Here is a 20,203-nt window from a genome sequence, read left to right as displayed (position 1 = left end):
GAAAAGCAACTAACCTGGAAAATAGATCCAGGAGAGAGAATTTAAATATTATTGGACTATCTGAAAGCCATGATCAAAAAAAGAGTCTAGACATCATCTTTCAAGTAATTATCAAGGAAAACTGCCCTGATATAGTAGAACCAGAGGGTAAAAAATAGAAATGGAAAGAATCCACAGATCTCCTCCTGAAAGAGATCTCCAAAGGAAAACTCCTAGAATATTATAGCCAAATTCCAGAGTTCCCAGGTCAAGGAAAAAATACTACAAGCTTCCAGAAAGAAACAATTCAAGTACTGTGGAAACACAATCAGGATAAGACAAGATTTAGCAGCTTCTACATTAAAGGACCACAAGGCATGGAATATAATATTCCAAAGGGCAAAGAAGATAGGATTACAACCAAGAATCACCTACCCAGCAAAACTGAGTATAATTCTTCAGGGAGAAAAATGGTCATTCAGTGAAATAGAGGAGTTGCAAGCATTCTTGATGAAAAGACCAGAGCTGAATAGAAAATTTGACTTTCAAATACAAGACTCAAGTGGAACATGAAGAGGTAAACAGGAAAGAGAAATTATAAGAGACTTATTAAGGTTGAACTGTTTACATTCCTGCATGGGAAAATGATATTTATAACTCATGAGTCCTTTGTCAGTATTAGGGTAGTTGGAGGGGAAAAATTATATATATGGATAGATAGATAGATAGATAGATAGATAGATAGATAGATAGAGGGCACATGGTGAGTTGAAGATAAGGGGTCATATCTGGAGAATAAAATTAAGGGATGAGGGAGGATTATATTCAGAGAAGAAGAAAGGGAGAGGTAGAATGGGGTAAATTATCTCACAAAAAAAAACAGAAAAGAAAAGTCTCTTACAGTGGGGAAATGGGGAAGGTGAGAGGAATGAGTGAATCTTATTCTCATAGGATTTGGCTTAAGGAGGAATAACATACACATTCAATTGGGTATGGAAATCTGTCTTACCCTACAGGAAAATAGGGGGAGAAGGGGACAAGAGAGCAGGGGGATGATAGAGAGGAGGGCAGACTGGGAAAGGGGGTAATCAGAAGTAAATACTTCTGCGGAGGGACAGGGTCAAAAGAAAGAATAGAATAAATGGGAGGGCAGGATAGGATTAAGGGAAATAGAGTTAGTTTTTTACAACACGTCTCTTATGGAAGTGTTTTGCATAACTGTACATGTATAACCTATATAGAGTTGCTTGCCTTTTCAATGAGGGTGGGTGGGGAGGGAGGGAGGGAGAAAATTTGAAACCTAAAGTTTTAAAAACATATGTTTAAAAAAATGTTTTCACATGCTACTGGGAAATAAGAAATACAGTCTATCCTGCCTTACAGGAAAATAGAAGGGGAAGGCGATAAGAGAAGTGGGGAGAGATAGAAGAGAGGACAGACTAGGGGAAGGGATATTCAGAATGCATGCCATGTTGGGGTGGGGGAAGGGGTGAGATGGGGTGAAAATTTGGAACTCAAAATCTTGTGGAAGTAAATGTTGAAAACTAAAAATAAATAAATTTATATTAAAAAAAACACCTCATGACAGCATGAAGATGGCCCTAGGTTTATCATGGTGTGTTAGGGAGTGTGGATTCTTAAAAGATATGGTAGAGTTTATCATACTGGACAGGTTCTGAGCACAGTCGTAATAGCAGACTGTGTCTGCTTCCCTGCCTTATAAGGCAGGAGACTAAGTCTGGAGAGGTTCATTACCAGTAGGCTGGCCATTGGTTGATGAATCCTTTGGCCATAGAGACCCATAAAACAAAGAAAAACAAAAAAAGTAACCTTCAAAAAAAAAGAAATTGTGTCTGAGGAAGGTTGTTATTTATTTAGTGGAATGTAGTTAAGAAGTATCTAATACGGAATTAAAACTCAGGTCTTTTTAACTTTAAGTCCAGTGCTGTCTATTCACTTCCCCACCTAGAAATGAACTAACAGATTTCTCCATAGAGTGGAAATTTAAAAAAAAAATGTATTTCCTATGCACAATCATATGCTAACAAAAGTGAGGATTTAAAGAAAATGGATGAGTACATCCATATGTGTGTATGTGAAGGGGGGTATAAACTCTCCAAATTAATAAATAATCTAAAAAGTAGTCAAACATTCTATTATCCCCAAGAGCTTAAAGTACTTGTAGAAGGACACTCTATTGAAAAAAAAAAACCTGATGGAAAAACTAAAAGGAAGATCACAAAAATAATTTTAGGCCAGCCTATTATAGTCTATACCATAATAAATTCCAAATAGATAAGCAATATAAATATTGTAGCAGAAAAGTATCCTATCTTTAACTTTATTTTTAAAAATTGGCAGAGAAACATTTTTATGAATGCCTAATCATTTTGGTTAAAGAATATTTCTGGCCAACTGAATTTCTACTGCTAAATCAGAAAGTTCTTTATCAAGCATTTTTTAACTCACATTTTGCAGTAACCCTGAAACAGCAATAAAAAAAATGAAGACATTCTAGAGCAATAACAAATAAAAGGAATTGTTTCAGTAAAGGTTTTTGGAATTACTAAACAAAGAAGTCAATGTCCATAGTCATATACAGCCTTGAAGATAATCTGTCCGTCCGAGAGAATCATATCTTTCATTCACATATAATATGAACAAAGGAGATACTATATCTCTCTTTGCTTGGTCCCTGATAAACCATAAGAGAAATACTCCTTCAATTTGTTGTTTTGTTTTGTTTTCAATGATTCCCTCTACTGAGTTTTGAGGTTTTTGGGAGAACATAAATGAGAAGAACAATAGAATGAAACTGAAAAAAAGTGTAATTATAATGATCAAGGTTGATCCCAGAGGAGAGGTAAGGAGATACAGTGTCTTCATCCTTTTTATTGAAGTTGAATGGGACTATCAATGTTGAATGTTGCATTTATTGTCAGGTGTCACAGATACATAAGTTGCTTTTGCTTAACTTCTTCCCTCACCCCCAAATTCTTTGTTACAAATGAGGGTTCATTGGGAAATATGGGTCACAGAGGGCTTCTACAGCTTCTCCTTTCAGGGTTCTAGGAGTAACCCTGAGGGTTGGAGGTGCCTTTCTAGCATTGTTGCAAATGAGCCCTCATGTGATGTGTTCCTTCTAATATCTGTTATTCCTGCCCCCATATCAATTATCAGTGACCATCTCCATATCATCTAACCACTGATTATTTTCACAATATCATTTTTACCTGTCATTTCTCCACAATATCAATTAAAAATTAACATTTATTAACTTTTTTCAGTGGAAAATTCCAAGAACTTATAGCAAAAACCTCCAAAAAAGGAGACTCAACTCTTTTCCACTACTTAGGTCCATGGGAAGAGTGGACTCTAACTTAAAGTGGTGACTGCCAAACATTCCACCTAAGAAGTTCACTTCTGGGTGTGGAATAGCTGATGGGTTAGTGATTTCCTTGCTTGTAGGACATGGTGTTTTGGCTACTGGGTCAATTCATTTCTGGGCTAGTTTAAGCAGCTAGCAATTCACTCCCAAAGGACTCCTCACTCAAAAGCCATCAAGTGAGAAAGAATTCTTCTGTTTAGCCCAGTGTTTCATAAGAACTTAATTCTGCCTTAACAGTCAAGGCTTTTAATCAATACACAATAGGCAATCTTGCATATGCTCTCAACTGGGGAAAGAGCCCCTCCATCACACATATCTCAAAGAAACACTCACTAAAATTTCTTTGTGGACTGCTAATATGCCTATTATATTGCACAAGATCTAAGGACTGTGAGCTCATCATCTAGCCATTATATTTAATTTGATAGCAATTATAAGAAATGACACACTCTTTTTTTCCCACTTAATAGCACTTTATTTTTTAATTCATTATAAAGATAGTTTTCAACACTCATAAGATATTGAGTTTCAAATTTTTTCTCCTTCCTTCCTTCTCTGCCCTCCTCCCTCCCCAAGATGGCAAGCAATCTGATATAGGCCATACATGTACAATCACATTAAACATATTTCCACATTAGTCATGTTGTGAAAGAAGAATCAAAACAAAAGGGAAAAGCCATGAGAAAGGAAAAAAAAAGCAACGGAAAAGAGAAAATAACATGTATTAAGCACTTTCTATGTGCCAAACACTGGTCTACATATTTAGGATACTTCCTAATAAAGTCCACTTATGAAAGTGGTGGAGATCTTTTCATTGGAGGTCTTCAAGCAGAGGTGCATAACTACTTCTCCAACATGTAAGAGTGAAGATTCTTTTAGGATTTTGAATAGAGTAGTTGGCTTCTGAGAAGATTCCAAATTTCTAATGTGATTCTGTGATTTCATTTGATGGTCACAACAATTATGTTAGTATAACAATTTAACAGTTATCATCTGCATTTTGCAGATAAGAAAACTGAGGTTCATAAAATTTAAGTGACTTGCTTAAGGTTACAAAGCTAGGTGAAATAGAACTAGTACTTGAACCCAAGTTGTGGACATCAAAATCAATGTGTTTTCTATTACACAAATCTCAGTTTTGAAATAATGCAACTCTCAGCTTCACTGTATCCCCAACATCTTACTATCCTTCTTAATCTGATTTTCTAACATTTGGGCCCATGAAGAAATAGCAAAATGATATTGACAAATAACTGTAGGTTACAAAGCTAATTGTAAAACAACAACAACAAAAAAATCAATGGTCTATGGGACATGTAAACTCTTTTATATTTTCTTGAATCCTTTTGAAAGATTTAACAGCCTCAATGAAAAACTGATCTAAAAGTATTGAGGCCTAATAACCTGGGAATAGATATTAAAACACTAAGACCAAGCATAATGCCATGTAGAATACACAAAATGCATTTTCTAAAGAGGTCATGTCAGGTATACTATATTATTTCTTGTCCAAGGTTTCTAGTGAGCCCATTTTTTCCCTCAGAGCCTCTATATTCAGTCTTTGTGCATCTGTCAGCATGCTCCAACCTCTCTGACACCATTTGTTCCCAGTGGCCAATCTCAAATGCTTGGCAGAGGAATAAAGGATTCAAAAGTTAAGTGACATTTCATGACAGTCTTTTCTCATTGGGGAAAGAGAGTGTTTATTCTGTTTCTGAAAGCACTCCTGTTACTGCAATCAGGAAGGCAGGTCAGTTGATCTTCAGGTCAGAAAGTCATCAACTGTTGCCAACAGTCCCAATGAGGGCATCATCCACCCTGCCACTTTGAAGTTGCCTATAGACAGCATTATAAAATATTTGAAAAGGCTGCAACGATGGAGTAGTGATACAGCCAGCCCAATATGCTGTGGTGGGTGAGCTCTGTGTTTTTGAAGGAAAGAAAGCAAGGTAACCATTTCCAACTTCTTTGTGGCAGAGTAAAGTAGAACAGAGCAGTGTTGGGGAGCCAGTAAGCCATGATGGCACTTACTAAATTGGTTTTTCCCTATGCAAAATATATCCCTGGAGAAAGCCAATATAATGCTGTATTATAAAACATATGACGACCTTAGGACAGAACACAAATGGCTGAGCAGTAATTACTCATTTTTTCCCAAGGCCAGAGACAACTTTTTTCCTTGGCAGTACCTTCAGAGCCCTTCGTTATCATCTCAAGTATGTCTATCTCATATTTTTGAGGATCCCTTTTTAAGTCAGTGTTTAAGTGACCCTTAAATTACTAATATTTTAATTAATAGAATGTGTAGTTGAAGGATATAGTATTACAAACTTATCTTCCAGGAAATCTTGCAAAAAAACCACACACACACACACACACACACACACACACACACAGATTAAAAAACACTGCACCCATTTTAACACAAGAATTCTAACCACAATTTTATCTAGAATCTGAGAAATTGAATCTTTAAATTCTTTTTACATTGTAAAGTCATAATTTTTCTGCCTTAGTCCTATAAACTTACTGTCAGTCACCCACAATATAGAAAAACCCTTAAAATGGGGGTTTAGCTTACAGGAATCTTGTGATACAAATTTTTCACAGCCAAATCTCCTTGTATTCTCTTTTTTGGAAGACTAGCAACATCTTGGCTAGACAACCAAGAGAAATAGTCATAGGCCAAGGGAAATACTTCCACAGAAACAAGGGAAATACTCCCAGAAATACAACCATTCTAGCCTTTTCTGTAGGTGTCTTCCTTCTTCTTTTCCAACTGCTAGAGTGCTAAACAAACAAAAGTTTCAAATCCTATTTGTCTTTAATCATATGTGTCAGCTGATAGTATCAAGAGCACAAGAGGAAGTCATCCACACGCTTTTTTTTTTTTCAGGTCGAAATTCTCTCCTTCCTTCCACTCCTTCTCCACACATTGAGAAAGCAAGAAACGTGAAATATGCATTTGAACTCATGCAAAACATTTCCACACTAGCCATGTTGTGAAAAAAGGGAAGAAGAAATAAAGAGAAAAATATCATGCTTCAATTTGTACTCAGAGTACATCAGTTCTCTATCTGAAGGTAGATAGCATTTTTCATCATGAGTCATTTGGAATTGGCATCATTTTGTTGATCAGAGTTAAGTCTTTCACATTGATTATCTTGATTGCTTTTACTGTGTACATGGTTCTCCTGCTTCTGCTCACTTCATTTTGCATCAGCTCACCTAAGTCTTCCTAGGTTTTTCCTAAACCAACACCTTCATTAAGTCTTGCAGCACAAAAACTTTCATTACAACAATATACCACAACTCATTCAGCCATTCCTCAACTGATAGGCGGCCAATCAGTTTCCAATTCTTTAACACCACAAAAAGAGCTGCTATAAATATTTTGTACATATGTGTCCTTTCCCTTTTCCTTTGATCACCTTGGGGTACAAACTTAGTATCAATATTACTGGGTCAAAGGGTATCTGCAGTTTTATAATCCTTTGGCCTTAGTTTCCAAACTGCTCTCCAAAAAGGTTGGACTACTTCACAATTCCACTAACAGTGCATTAGTGTACCTATTTTCCCACATCACCTGCAGAATTTGTCATTTTCTTTTTCTGTCATCTTAGCCGATCTGATGTGTGTGAAGTTGTACCTCGGAGGTGTTTATCTAATTATTAGTGGTTTGAAACATTATTTCATATCACTATTTTAAACTTTTGAATTTAATTATCTATTTTTCCTCTTTTGATCTACTTGATATCTTTTTTTTATTATGAACTTTTCCCTTATCTTTAGATCTGACAGGTAATTTTTTTTCTCTATGGTTCCCCTAATTTATTTATATCGCTCTTTTCATCTAAATTATATACCCATTTTGAGTTTATCTTAGTAAATGGTGTGAGATGTTTGTCTGTGCCTGCAAAACTTCAAAGCAGTCTGTTTTTCTCCTGACCACTGCCTTCCTTAATCTGCCTTCTCTCTTATTACCTTCCTCCTTTCTCTTATCTCCATCCCCTCCTACTTCCCTGTTGAATAAAATGAATTTCTATACTTAACTGTGCATGTATATATTCTCTTCCTCCCTTGAATCAGTTCAGATAATCCTAAACTTCAACCATTGCCTACTTCACTCCCTCCATTTTTCTCTACACTGAAAAAAAAAACCCTTCCTTTCTTTTTCTCTTTTATGTGCAATAATTTTTTCCCATTTTTCCTTTTCCTTCCCCCTTCTCTTAGTACATCTTTTTCTTACCCTTCTGTTCTTTGTTTGAGATCATCCCAAATAACTCATGGCCTCTATCTACATAGATTCCTTCTGATTGCCCTAAAGATGACAATGCTAATCGGGTTGTCATGTATCATTTTCCCAAAAAAGGAATGTAAATTTAGCCTTCTTAAATCCCATATGACTTCTAACTCATTTTTCTTTTACTTTTTTTTATGCTTCTCTTGAGTATTGTGTTAGGATGTCATGTTTTCTATTCAGCTCTGATCTTTTCATCAGAAATACTTGAAAGTTCTCCATCTCATTAAAAATTCATTTCTTTACCTGTAGGATTATACTTGTTTTTTTGCTGTAAAAGTTCTCATTTGTAATACCAACTCCTTTACCTTCCAGAAAAATACCATTTTAAATTCCTGGCTCCTCTGTATTAGCAGCTGCTAAATCTTGTATGATCCTAACTGTGGGTCTGTGGTGTGGGAATTCTTTATTTCTGGCTGCTTGTAGTATTTTCTACTTTACTTTGGAGTTCCAGATTTTAGCTATAATATTCCTGGGGGGGGTTATTTTAGAATTTCAGGAGATAAGCAAAGGAATCTTTCAATTTTTTCTTTATCCTCTAGGTCTATGAGATCTGGCAGTTTTTTTTTTAAACAATGTCTTTTGAGTAGTCCAATAAATTTTAAGTTACCTCCCCTCAATTTATATTCCAGGTCAGTTGCTTTACCCAGGAGATATTTAATATGTCCTTCTATTTTTTTCAATCTTTTGACTCTGTTTCATTGTTTATGGAGTCATTAGCTTCCACTTGCCCAATTCTAATTTTAATGAGTTGTTTTCTTCAGTATTTTTATATCTATTACCAAACTATTCTTTTTTTTCATATTTTCTTGAATTAGTTTACCCCAAATTTTTCCCTACTGCTTTTTGATTTTTTTTTTGTTCTTTTTCATCTTTCTTTAGCACTTTTAGGAATTCTTGTTAGAATGGCATCCAATCAGCATTTTTCTTCATAGCTCACTTGTAGATGTTTTCAAATCATTGTCTTGTTTTTAGTCATCTTGAGCTTCCCTGTCACGATAGTAGCTTTTTTATAGTCAGGTTCTTTTCTTGATGTTGTTTGTTCATTTTTCCAGTCTACTTCTTGACTTTGGACTTTGTGTTAGAGTTGGGCTTTATTCATGTCACATTGTGTGTGGGATGGGGCCAGGGAATTACTGGCCTAAGCTTCTGTCTCTTCTGTCTGTCTGCTTTCCCAGTTTGATCTGCAGACCTTTGGTTTTTAGTACTTTCAACATAGAGCGATCTGAGGAAAGATATAGTCACTGTCCTCCTGCTCAGCACTCTGATCCTATACAGGTATAATCCCTGCTCCCTTGTCACTATGATCACTCATCTTTGCCCTGGGCATCTGAGCAAATGAATGGTAACTGATCCTGCTGCCAATATTAGTACAGGGGTCTTCTTGGAACACTTTCTGACCAGGCATCCCCTGTTAGACCCTGGGCCTTGCTGTTGTTCCATAGCTTATAGCAGGTGCTAATTCTGCTGTACTCAGTTCCTACCATGGCCAAGCTCTTGGCCAATCCCAACTGTAGACCTTTCTGTATTCCTAAGCTGCCCTGGGGTGGAAGAATGACTTACTCTGGCTTTTTATTAAGACTTTTCCTTTTACAATATTTTCTATGGTCATTTTGTAGAAGAGTTTTTTGGGGAAAGTTCAACAATTGGGACATTTCATTCAGTCATCTTGGTTCTACCTGCTGTGACAAACTTTAAATGAGTCTATGAACTCTTCAGGTCCTTTGGCCCCAGATGCTGCCTTCAGTTCTCTACGATTCAGATGTAAATGTGTCTATATCTTTTCTCTAGTAAATTCCTTACACAAGAATAATGCATATTAATAAAAAAAGAATTTAATTTATCAAATATTCTCAAAAAAAAGCAATTCATATAATAAAAACAAAGAACCTCCCACATTCATACCATTATATCCTGCCACTTTGTCCCATATAATTTTAGCTATATGCATTCTTTTTTATCCCAAAGTCACAGTATTCACCCAAGTACCTGTTAAATCTCTAGATATGATAACAAAATAAACCTAACTCTCCCCCATACCCCATTCTGTGGGCCAGGGATTGTTAATCATTTTTCTAACATGCAACCCTATTGTAGGCTGGGGAAGCCTACATATCCCTTTGCAGAAAAGTGTTTAAATGTATAAAATAAAATAAACAGGATTTAAAAGGAAACTAATTATATTGAAATACAGTTATCAAACATTGTTTGTTTGAGTTCTCCTGTCCAAGCTGACTTGAACTCAGGTCTAAAAAAATAATCAGAACTATTGTTCTGACTCTGCCATTCATTTTCTGGTAATAATTAAATACCGTCAATTTCATGAGCACCCATTACTTCATGATATTAAACTAACACCAGAGTTGACTTTAGGCAAAAATGAAAAGTAGGGGAGAACTGTTGAAAAAACCTTTTCCCACTTAAAAACCACGTACCTATCAATCTCCAGGGATGTATGACATAACACATATTTACCAATAAATCTGATACAATATGACAAGAAGACTCAGTTTGAGGGATGGGCACAATAAAAAGACCTTCTGGTTATCTTTGTTGCCTAAATGATCTAGAATGTCCTGTACAGCTCTAAGTCTGATATGCCACTGATCCAATTCCATCAGGGATTTTAATGATGAGAACTTTAGGGCAAGTGTAATGCTATGGCACATAGGTATTTTGTAGCATTGAGTCAGCCACTGGATATGCATCAAATTCCTTCTGCTTCACTTTAACTGTAGAATTAATTCAGCTGGGTCCCATGGAGTATAAAGGATTTAAAGTGAACATAGTATTACTACAAATATTTTATATGTTTTAATTTATAGGTAGTTTTTTTTGGGGGGTATTTGTTTTTATCTCTAGCACCTATGTCGAAGGTCACCTTTTTCCATCAGCCAATGCCTTATTTTCACTATTGTGACCAGACTTATAGTGCAAGGTACTATTACTGATTTATGGAGTTCTACATGTCACAGTAAGGTTAAGTGATAGATTGAGCCATTTTTATTATTGTTATCACAATCGTTTTTATCCAGGCCCAGCACTCTCCATTGTGCTACCTAGCTGCTGGAAAATCCTTTAGTATACCTAACTCTAAAATACATGAACTTTGCCTTCAGTCTTCCCTTCACCTTTGTGATGTGATGGAAATAATTACTACATAGCTATTTATTTAGAGAGCACACTCTTACAGAATGTTGGGGGATGGCCTACAAGGCCCATTCATCTCTCCCAACCTTACACTTAACATTCCTCTCCCACCCAAATTAGAGCAAACTGACACATAGTGTGTACTTAATATTTATTAAGTATTAATTATTAATTATTGAACTGAGTTGAACTAAATCAGTGTATTATTTGTTGAATGTAAATGTATACTATTGAATCAATGTGTTATTTGTTAAATATAAGTTTGTTAATTCTTTGGATTCCAAGCCTACACAGGAAATATTGCATAATGGAAGATTAATGGACTTGAAATAGTTTTGTAAGGTCTACTGTCACTATTTGATCATTATTTTAATAAGTATGGTTACGGCTTGTTATGAAAATTGGGTACTGCAAAGACAATATTTCTGTTATGTCAGGAAGTTACATTTACAATTTCCTTTTTTATTAGTTTCTGTGCAGGTTTGGAAGTTATATCGGTTTCTATAATTCTTACTCCACAAATGTAGTAGAAAGAAATCTATATAATAAACACTATAGTCTCAAACAAGTGGTACACAGGATCAGTCATATAAATATTAAATGCAGTATGCAAATGATTTTCTACATCTTACCCATTTGTAGGTGGTAGTTCTAAGCTGTTTGTACGAATATCAAAGTTTGCAATCCATATTTTGTAAAAGTTATCCTAATGAGAAAACTACAGCAGGAGCTCCAATTAAAATATAATTCAAAACTCTAAATTCCCCCACCACTATCATATTGTCACTTTAATTTAAAAATGAGATTCTCAAAGGAAGTTCTTGTGATCAGAAACTGAATTAAAAAAAAACAACTTGTAAAGGGTTATGTGAGATATCATGAATATTATAATTTAAGACTCATCAAACTAATTGACAATTTGATAGTAAATCTTCATTCTTAGATAGAGGAGGGGGCAGCAAAAATGGGGGCAAAATCTTTAACTGGTAATAACATCTATTCTGTTGTTATTCATTCCAGTCATGACCAACTCTTCATGACCCAATTTAGGGTTTTCTTGGCAAAGATAATACACTGGTTTGTCATCTTCTGCTCCTCTCATTTTACAGATGAGGAACTGAAGTAAACAGGGCTTGTCCAGGGCACAGGTGGCAAACTTCTGAGGCCAGATATGAACTCAGGAAAAGGACTCTTGCTGACTCCAAGCAGGATACTCTATCAACTATGCCACCTAGCTGCCCATCTACTCTAGTACACAAAAAGTAGAACTTAGCTTAATGATAGGAAACAAAGCCTTTTGTCACTCATGCATATATTATACATATCAGTTGCTTTAATTGCTCACACTACTTCCATCACTAACATTTTTATTTTGGAATACCACTTTCAAGAATCTTTAGAACACAAGCCTACAGTGTTATTTTTAGTAAAATCTTCATGCATAACTCTCACATACTTTATATGTATGTCTGTAACATATATTTTATGGTGAATGCACAGATATTTGCTGCCTCTCCCTGGTAACTACACATGTGACTAAGTATTTGGTTATAACAAAGACTTTTAACTCCCCGGTTGATCCTTTCTCAGTCATTTGGTCACTCAGTATTCAATTAATTTGTCATTTTGGTATGATGTGGAAAATTCTGAGGGGTCCTTTGCTCCTCCTCCTTCACCATAGCAGTAGCAGGGGTGTGAAAGAAGAATACTGCATTAATTAAAAGAAGAGTCATCTTCTGGCTTGTTCGTTAAATTCAACCCTTCCATGTGGCAAGTGATGTTGCCTGCATCTTGACTTCCTATCAATTCTTGTGACCCATTAATCACTCTACCTTGGCTATACACAGAGATGGTAATACCCTTAATGTTGCAGTCACTCAGTAGTGTACTACTTCTATGTTCATAAACTCCAAAAGTCCTTTATTTGATGATAATCTTTTATCATTCTATCTTTTCCTTTGTCTTACACTTACCTAACACTGTTCTTTCTTCTTGCCAAGATCTCCAATACTTCTATGCTTCAGTTTTTTTCCAAGTCATCACTCTGGCAATAACTACAGTCTCTTTTCCCTATATCCACTATTTAATGAATCAGTTCAATTTTATACCACCCTTTAATCACTATTTCCTTGCCACCTTTTCTTTTTTCCAATCATGCCTGGCCAAACTTCAGCCTTGGATTACTCTCACTTTCCATTGCCATTTCACTACTGGCCTAGAAGAAATCACAGAACTATACTATGTTAACTGGAGTTACTATAAATTTATGCTACATAATTTCAACTGGACCATCACTACAAAAAGACTATCACTACCCTGACCCCCTTCTATTTTTCCAATCTTTTTATATCTTTCTTTCCCTCTACCTATTCTACAATCCAACGACTCTGACCTTCTTGTTGTTCTTCACACAATGCACTCCATTTCCATCTCTGTCCCTACATCTCCTGATTTATTGCCTTTCAATGACTACTTTCCTTGCCTGCAAAGGTCTTCCTTCTCACTTCTGACTCTTGCCTTTCCTGGCTCACTTCAAGAGGCAGCTTAAATCTCACCTTGGGAAGCAAGCTTTTCCCAATCCTGCGCTACTCCCCATAACCCCACTGCTAGCATCTTTCCTATTAGATTACATTCCATTTACATTGAAAAGTCTTGTATGTAAGCTATTTTTTGCAGGCTATTTCTTCCATTTAAATGTGAACTCCTTGAGGGCAAGAAATGTGTTTTCATCTTTCTATTTAATCCTGAACACTTAAACAAGTGCTGGAACACAGAAAACTTAATAAATGTTTTTTGACTGACAGAAATAAACACAATATCTAGATTCTTAATGGCATTAGTTTCTTATTAATGCTTTGTAGAAGTGTGATGTATTATATTCAAGATAAAGATTGTTCATTATTCTATTAACCTCTTTCTATTTCTTATAAATCTCTGTTCCCCTTTGATTCTTCCATTCCAATTAAGATAACAGCAACATTTTAACTATCCACACAAACAGTAGGGGATAGAAGTTGCCTATAATACAAAATGATGGGAAATTGAAAAATAATTTACTTGGCACATATATTTCTTCTATCTTAATTCATTTTCAGTTCCATTTATTATATCTGAGGGGTACAAATGCTTTCCAGTGATGATGCCAGTACAGGCTCCTTTCAGATGTCTCTAATGCTATTTTAGAATCTTATCCAAGTTCTAGAATAATTTAAATGATTGGAGAATGGATGTTGCTGATTATAAGATCATTTAGAGCCAGAGGTTGACTGAGGTGTCATTTAGTCCAATTATCTTGTTTTACAGATGAGGAAAGTGAGGCTCATTCAGGATAAGTGATTTGGTCAAGGTTATAATGACGGGACATGTTACCAATTTATAATACAAATGAAAATACGTATAGTATTTTCAATCTAAGAAACAGTGCAAAGTGCTGACTATTGGTGAGAAAAAGAATTGCCTTCACACTGAAGCAGGAAAAATGTTCTAGGTTTATATGATCATAGATCTGGAACTGAGAGAGGCCTGGGAGGCCATCTAGAGATGACTATCTAAAGATGGCATCCAGAGACTTGAGGTCAATCATTTCTTTTTGCTTATGAGGATGCTGGGACATTAAGTGACTTACTCAAGATACCATAGGTAGCAAGCATCAGTGACAGGATTTAAAACAGGGTCTTCTGACTTGAAATCTAGTGATCTTTCTACTGGTTTGCAGAATATTGTCATTAACCCACTTAGTGGTAAGGGCTGGTGACTTTCTGTGGAGTGGGGCCAGCAATAAATTCTTATAGCTTCCTGAACAGCAAGCCATTTTTTTTTAAAGTCAGCTGGGTGAAAGCTGTAGATACTTTTAGTACAGAAACTGAAGATGTGTGACTAGTTTGAAACATACAGTCCAAGTCATGTCTAAAAGAATTTAACACTTTCCTGAAAAGGCAGATAAAATATCCACAGAACAATGTCAAAAAGTACCAAAGATGGAGCCTCAAAAGATGACAGCTTCGGAGGCAGAGTATCAGCTGAGGCCAGAGCTTCAGCTCAAGGGAATCTGTGGACAAAATAAGAAGCAGTGTGATGAGCTGATAGCAGAATTAAAGTACCACAGGTCAGCAGGAGTCAGAGACATGAGAATATAGGCAAAAGAGGGGACCCTACATGTGTTTAAACTTTCTAGAGATTTGTTTCCTTCCCCTGCCATCATGTGTGTCTGTAAGGAGGTTGCACTCATTTTTATAGACCCTGAGAACAATTCAATTGCTTGATTTTCCCATGTTATTAATTGCGCTGTATGTCTCAATTAAATACTCTGCTCTTTATTTTGTAGCTCCTGTCTGTTCTATAGATACAAAATTTCATTGGATGAGACATAAGCCAAATCTTAGTCCCCATATGTGATGTAAGTGTGCTTGCAATTCCAGAGTAAAATGGAATAGTTATTTTACATATTAGTCTGATTATAGGAGGAAAAGATTTGGTTGTATCACATTTGGGAAATGGTACTATGCTTTCAATAACCCCTGAACTACTTGTTGGCATAAATGGTCATATTTTTATTGCAAATATTCTTATGGTGATACTAAATGGCAGAAAGTGACAGAACACCTTGAGAACCTAAGAATAATCAAAGTTACAAGTATCCCAAATAGCACAGAGAAAAATAACCAAACATAATGCACAGTCATATTACCAATAATGACTTGTAAGTGAAATAGTCATATAAAAGTGCAACTGAGGTAGGCCATTCTGGTACCAAGAATGAAAGACAACAGATTTCAATAAACATTTAATAAATTCTGCCTGTGTCCAGACTACTATACCAGGCACTAGGAGGAAATATGCAAAGCTTAAATAAGACATAATTTTTGCTTCCATGGAGTTGACATTCTATTTCACAGCTAGAATGATGGTACATTTCTGTTTCAAATATATTCAAAGAGTAAGAAGGTTCTTAGCCAATTGAGTGGATTCTTTATAGAATGGTGAAACTTGTGAAAAGATACTTAAATAGACCTGTAATGTTTGTGATTTGCATGAGTGGATAGAGTACTCATACTAATAAAACTAAAGATACCTGAAAGTACTTAGACTTTCCCTAATTATAGGTCACATCCCTAAAAGATTTCTTTAAAGGGAAAAAATAGATACACATACACATATACAATGATACTATAGAGTGATACTACAGAATCATCAAATTTAAACATATGCTGTGATGTTTATTTTAATACAGCTCTTGCATTCAATTAAAATATATTTATTTTATAATTGCTACTGTCTGTGTCACTTTCGTTGTTGTCTTCTTCTTCTTCTTCTCTTCTTCTTCTTCTTCTTCTTCTTCTTCTTTTTGTTTTTGCTTTTTTGGTGAGGCAATCAGGGTTAAATGACTTGCTCAGGGTCACACAGCTAGTGTGAAATGTCTGAGGCCAGATTTCAACTCAGGTCCTTCTGATTCCAAGAGAGTTGACCACTATCACATAACTACAACTTTATGTTAACACATTGCAGGAAAAGCTTTCTCCATTAGTGCTTAACTCAGCACCTTCCAGCATCTCTGTAGTATAATTAGTTTAGAACTGCCTAAACAAAATGAAATCAGACTCTCTGATGATAGTTTTAATCACATCAGTGTAATTTTAAATAGATTTTTAAAAATTCATACTTGTCACAAGGATTATCCATCCTCAGACTCTATCAAATAGGGTAAATATGAGGACTGTTTTATACCTAGTTGATAAAGTGGAAGTAAGATACATCCTGAAGACTGAATGTCCTGAGAGTTTGCAGAGAACTGTAGGGTGACCTTGTGGAATTGCTGGAAAAAATGAGATAAATCTTACAAACCTCCATTGATGACAACCTTTAAAGATTGCCATTGTGGCTCATCTAAGAGAGATCAAGAGAGAACCCTGGAAAATGTATTAAATGATATCTAAGGCCCTTTCTAAATCTAGCATTATATAATTCTGAGAATGACAGACAGATGACAGGGATGATGTTTCATTGCATCTGGTACAGAATCTTGTGCACAATAGGCATGTGCTGCTGCTGCCAGGCTTCACTTCAACACTGAACAAACATGGCATTTGTAATAAATGTTAGAAACAACATAAAGGAGAAAATATTACATAACTTCTCTAAAAGAAAATCACAGCTGGTAAAATGAATTAGATTTTCAATGGAGTAAATAAGCACAAGAGTAAAGGTGAACATAGGAGTTCAGGGAATAGAGTTTATTTAGTCTTTAAATGAATCTTTAGCCAGGACTCACACTAAATCATTTTTTCCTTTATTACCATGGATCTCATACTTTTAAAAAAATCTTTTCTTTTTCCACAGTAGAACTTTGATTCCATTGGCATGAAGAATTCCCAGTGAGAAAGATTACTCTGCTGATGAAAATAAACAAATACTCTAAAGTTTACAGTCTTAGAAGGTTATCTGGGGCACTGAGAGCTTATGACTTGCCTAGGGTCATCACATAGTCATGATATGTGAAAAGTGGGACCTGAACTCAGGGCTTTCAAATTCTGAGACCAGTTCTATACCACTCTGGCAAGTTGCCAACAAAAAATTATCTTAGGCGTTGTAAACTTAATGAAGGGCTAAACACATATCTTTAATGCCATACTTCTGGGGCAGTTTGTAAATAGTGCAGTGTTTCATGGACTGGCCATAAGTGGCAGAGTTGGCCACCGATATTCAATCACTGCTGCAGTATCAGTTAAGTAGTTTTTGTGCAGAAGGCCCATGCAGATATCTTTCAGGTAATGGGGAGCACCTTCTCAGTTTAGAGCAGGTTGGTCGGTGCAATATGGCATCTAAGGTGATGGCAATTATCTATGTGGAGATGACCAGTAAACATCTGGATATGTGAAAGTTCAGGAGAAAATTCACGGTAATAATGTCAGGTGGGGAAATGTCTGCATATATTATTGAATCCATGAAAATATAGCTTATCAAGAAGATGGAAAAGCTTAAAAATGACAAAAAGGTAATAATTTGTAGTCTTGAGAGATAAATCATGTAAAAAGATATGATCAAAATTTATATAATCATGATTTAGATATAAAATACAAATATAGATATAATCCTCAAATCTAAACATCCAATCATTATGACAATGCCTTAAGTTTGATATTAAAAACAAAATGAGGCCTTGCATTGGCAGCAATCTATAAAATGCAAAACTATTCCACCCAAAGGTGACACATGAAGAAAAAATAAATAGTAGATACATTCATAGATGACAAATATATAGTTGGAAAAGTAAAGTTTTGAGTTACATCCCTAGCCTTTTAAGATTTGTCTTGGAAGAAAAAAAAACATGTCTGTAAATAGAGAGAGAGAAAGAGAGGAAAGAAGGAAGGGAGGAATGAAAGGAAGGAAGACAGGAAGACAGGGAGGGAAAGAAAGAAGAAAGGAAAGAAGGGAAATAATTTAACATATTTACAGCTTAGATAAAGAGTGAATTACATTTATATTACTCTAATGATGTGTATCTGGGAGAGGAAACCACAGTTTCTTTTCTCGAAGAACAAGCAGTTCAATACTTTCCAGTAAAAGGGTTTGGACAGAAAGAACCACTATTTTTGATCATGCTAAATTCATCTTCTTCCTTTCATTGTGTATTCTATTAAAGAAAACAGTCAACACATTCTATTGGCTGACCAAGGATGAATAAACTGAATAAACTGTAAACTGCATGAATTCTTATACATATTTTGACTATGTTTATATACTGGTTAAAGGATATTTCCATAAGGTTCTATTATTCAATTTCTGAAGTTCTTTGGAAGTCAGAAAGAAATTAGCTGTACTCCTTCCCTGTGAAGGTATAAATGATAAAGAGAATGGCTTGAATCTTAAAAAAAAAAATTTCTCTTGACTAGCAATTTTTTAGGGAGGTTGTTCAAATGTAATTCTAGCCTAGTATATTCTCTCTAAGGAAAGCAGAATGACCAGAATAGTGTCCACCTCCTATTCCCCTCCTGACAATCTGTCTCCCTTGGAGAAGGCTGGACACTTTAGAGCTATTTATTCACACCTCACTGATAGTTACTTATAGAAAATGTGGACACACACACTTTTCACTGGCCACCCACATTACTTAATAAAATCAAATTAATAAAACAAAATTATAAAACTAAACTAAAATGTTCCTTTTTGGTTTTATCATAAAATAATGAATTATTCGCAGTATGTCTAAGAAACATATATTGTTCCTTTCCTGAATGTATCAGTAACAGACGACTGTAATTTGACATCTTGGGCCTCTCTAAAGTTCTTAAAATAAGAGGTAAAAAGCAAGCATGTATAATTTTTTTTTATTCAATAGGTCATAAATTCTTGATTCATTTGCTGAATTTTCACTGACCTCCAGAAGATGTCACAAATTTAAGTTGCAATGGTATATATAGTGCAGTAATAATGTGCTGTTGAAATATTCAGTACAGAAAAATGCTTTAGTTATATATTTATAGTTGAGACACTACATCAGACTCAATTAGTTTCACTGGATATTCATGTCAAAATCCAGAGCACTCTTCTAACTTTTCAGGAGGTACAAACTTTAAAATCTTATTTATATGAAACAATTTTTCATTAGTCATTTTGCAAAGCATCAAGTTCTCTATTATTGTTTCCTCTCTCCCTATCTGCTGCTACTCCATCTAATGCATTTTCTCCTCCAGTATATCTTATTTCCTTATATGAATAACTCAAAGGAGACTTCAAAGAAAAATACAGAGTAACTTTTTATGACACCTTAGCCGAACTTCTCAGGTCAGAGAAATATGTTGTGGTGCATTTTGAAAATTTGAAGATTAAATGGGATAATGTCTAGGCAGAATGAGGAAAATGCTTCTAGTCTTAAAAGAAAAATCCTTAGGCAAAAGTGTCATTTCACGTATCCACGAATAATTACTTTAACTTTCTGACTTCTAACATCAGTTTTTCAAGGAAATGTTTTAATGATGAATTATCAGCCCTTAAAATCATTATTCTTAAACTGTCATTGACTTGGACAGGATAAATCCAATCATCACTGTTTTATAAAATATAAAAGATCCATTTATAAATGAGTCAAAAAATTACATAAGAAAATAATTATGATTCTGGCCCACTCATATTACAGTATATTAAATTATGTCCAAATTGCCTCCATAAACAGTATTTTTAGAGATGAATCATTTGAGTTAAAATTTAGTGATCTCTCTTATCTAAGGCATTTAATTCTTAAATGCCCCTCAACATACATTACAAGAGTACAGCTGTAGGATCTTGTGCATAGTTTTGATGTGTTTGAGTAGTGGTCTCATTTTATTTAGTTGTTCTTTAAGTAAATCTAGTTTTAATATGGAAGCTAAAAAAAAACCTCAAGCAAATGC

The sequence above is a fragment of the Phascolarctos cinereus genome, unplaced genomic scaffold (genome assembly GCF_003287225.1).
Source record: "Phascolarctos cinereus isolate Bilbo 61053 unplaced genomic scaffold, phaCin_HiC Scaffold_9;HRSCAF=440, whole genome shotgun sequence".
Taxonomy (NCBI): domain Eukaryota; kingdom Metazoa; phylum Chordata; class Mammalia; order Diprotodontia; family Phascolarctidae; genus Phascolarctos; species Phascolarctos cinereus.
This window is presented reverse-complemented; position numbering follows the sequence as displayed.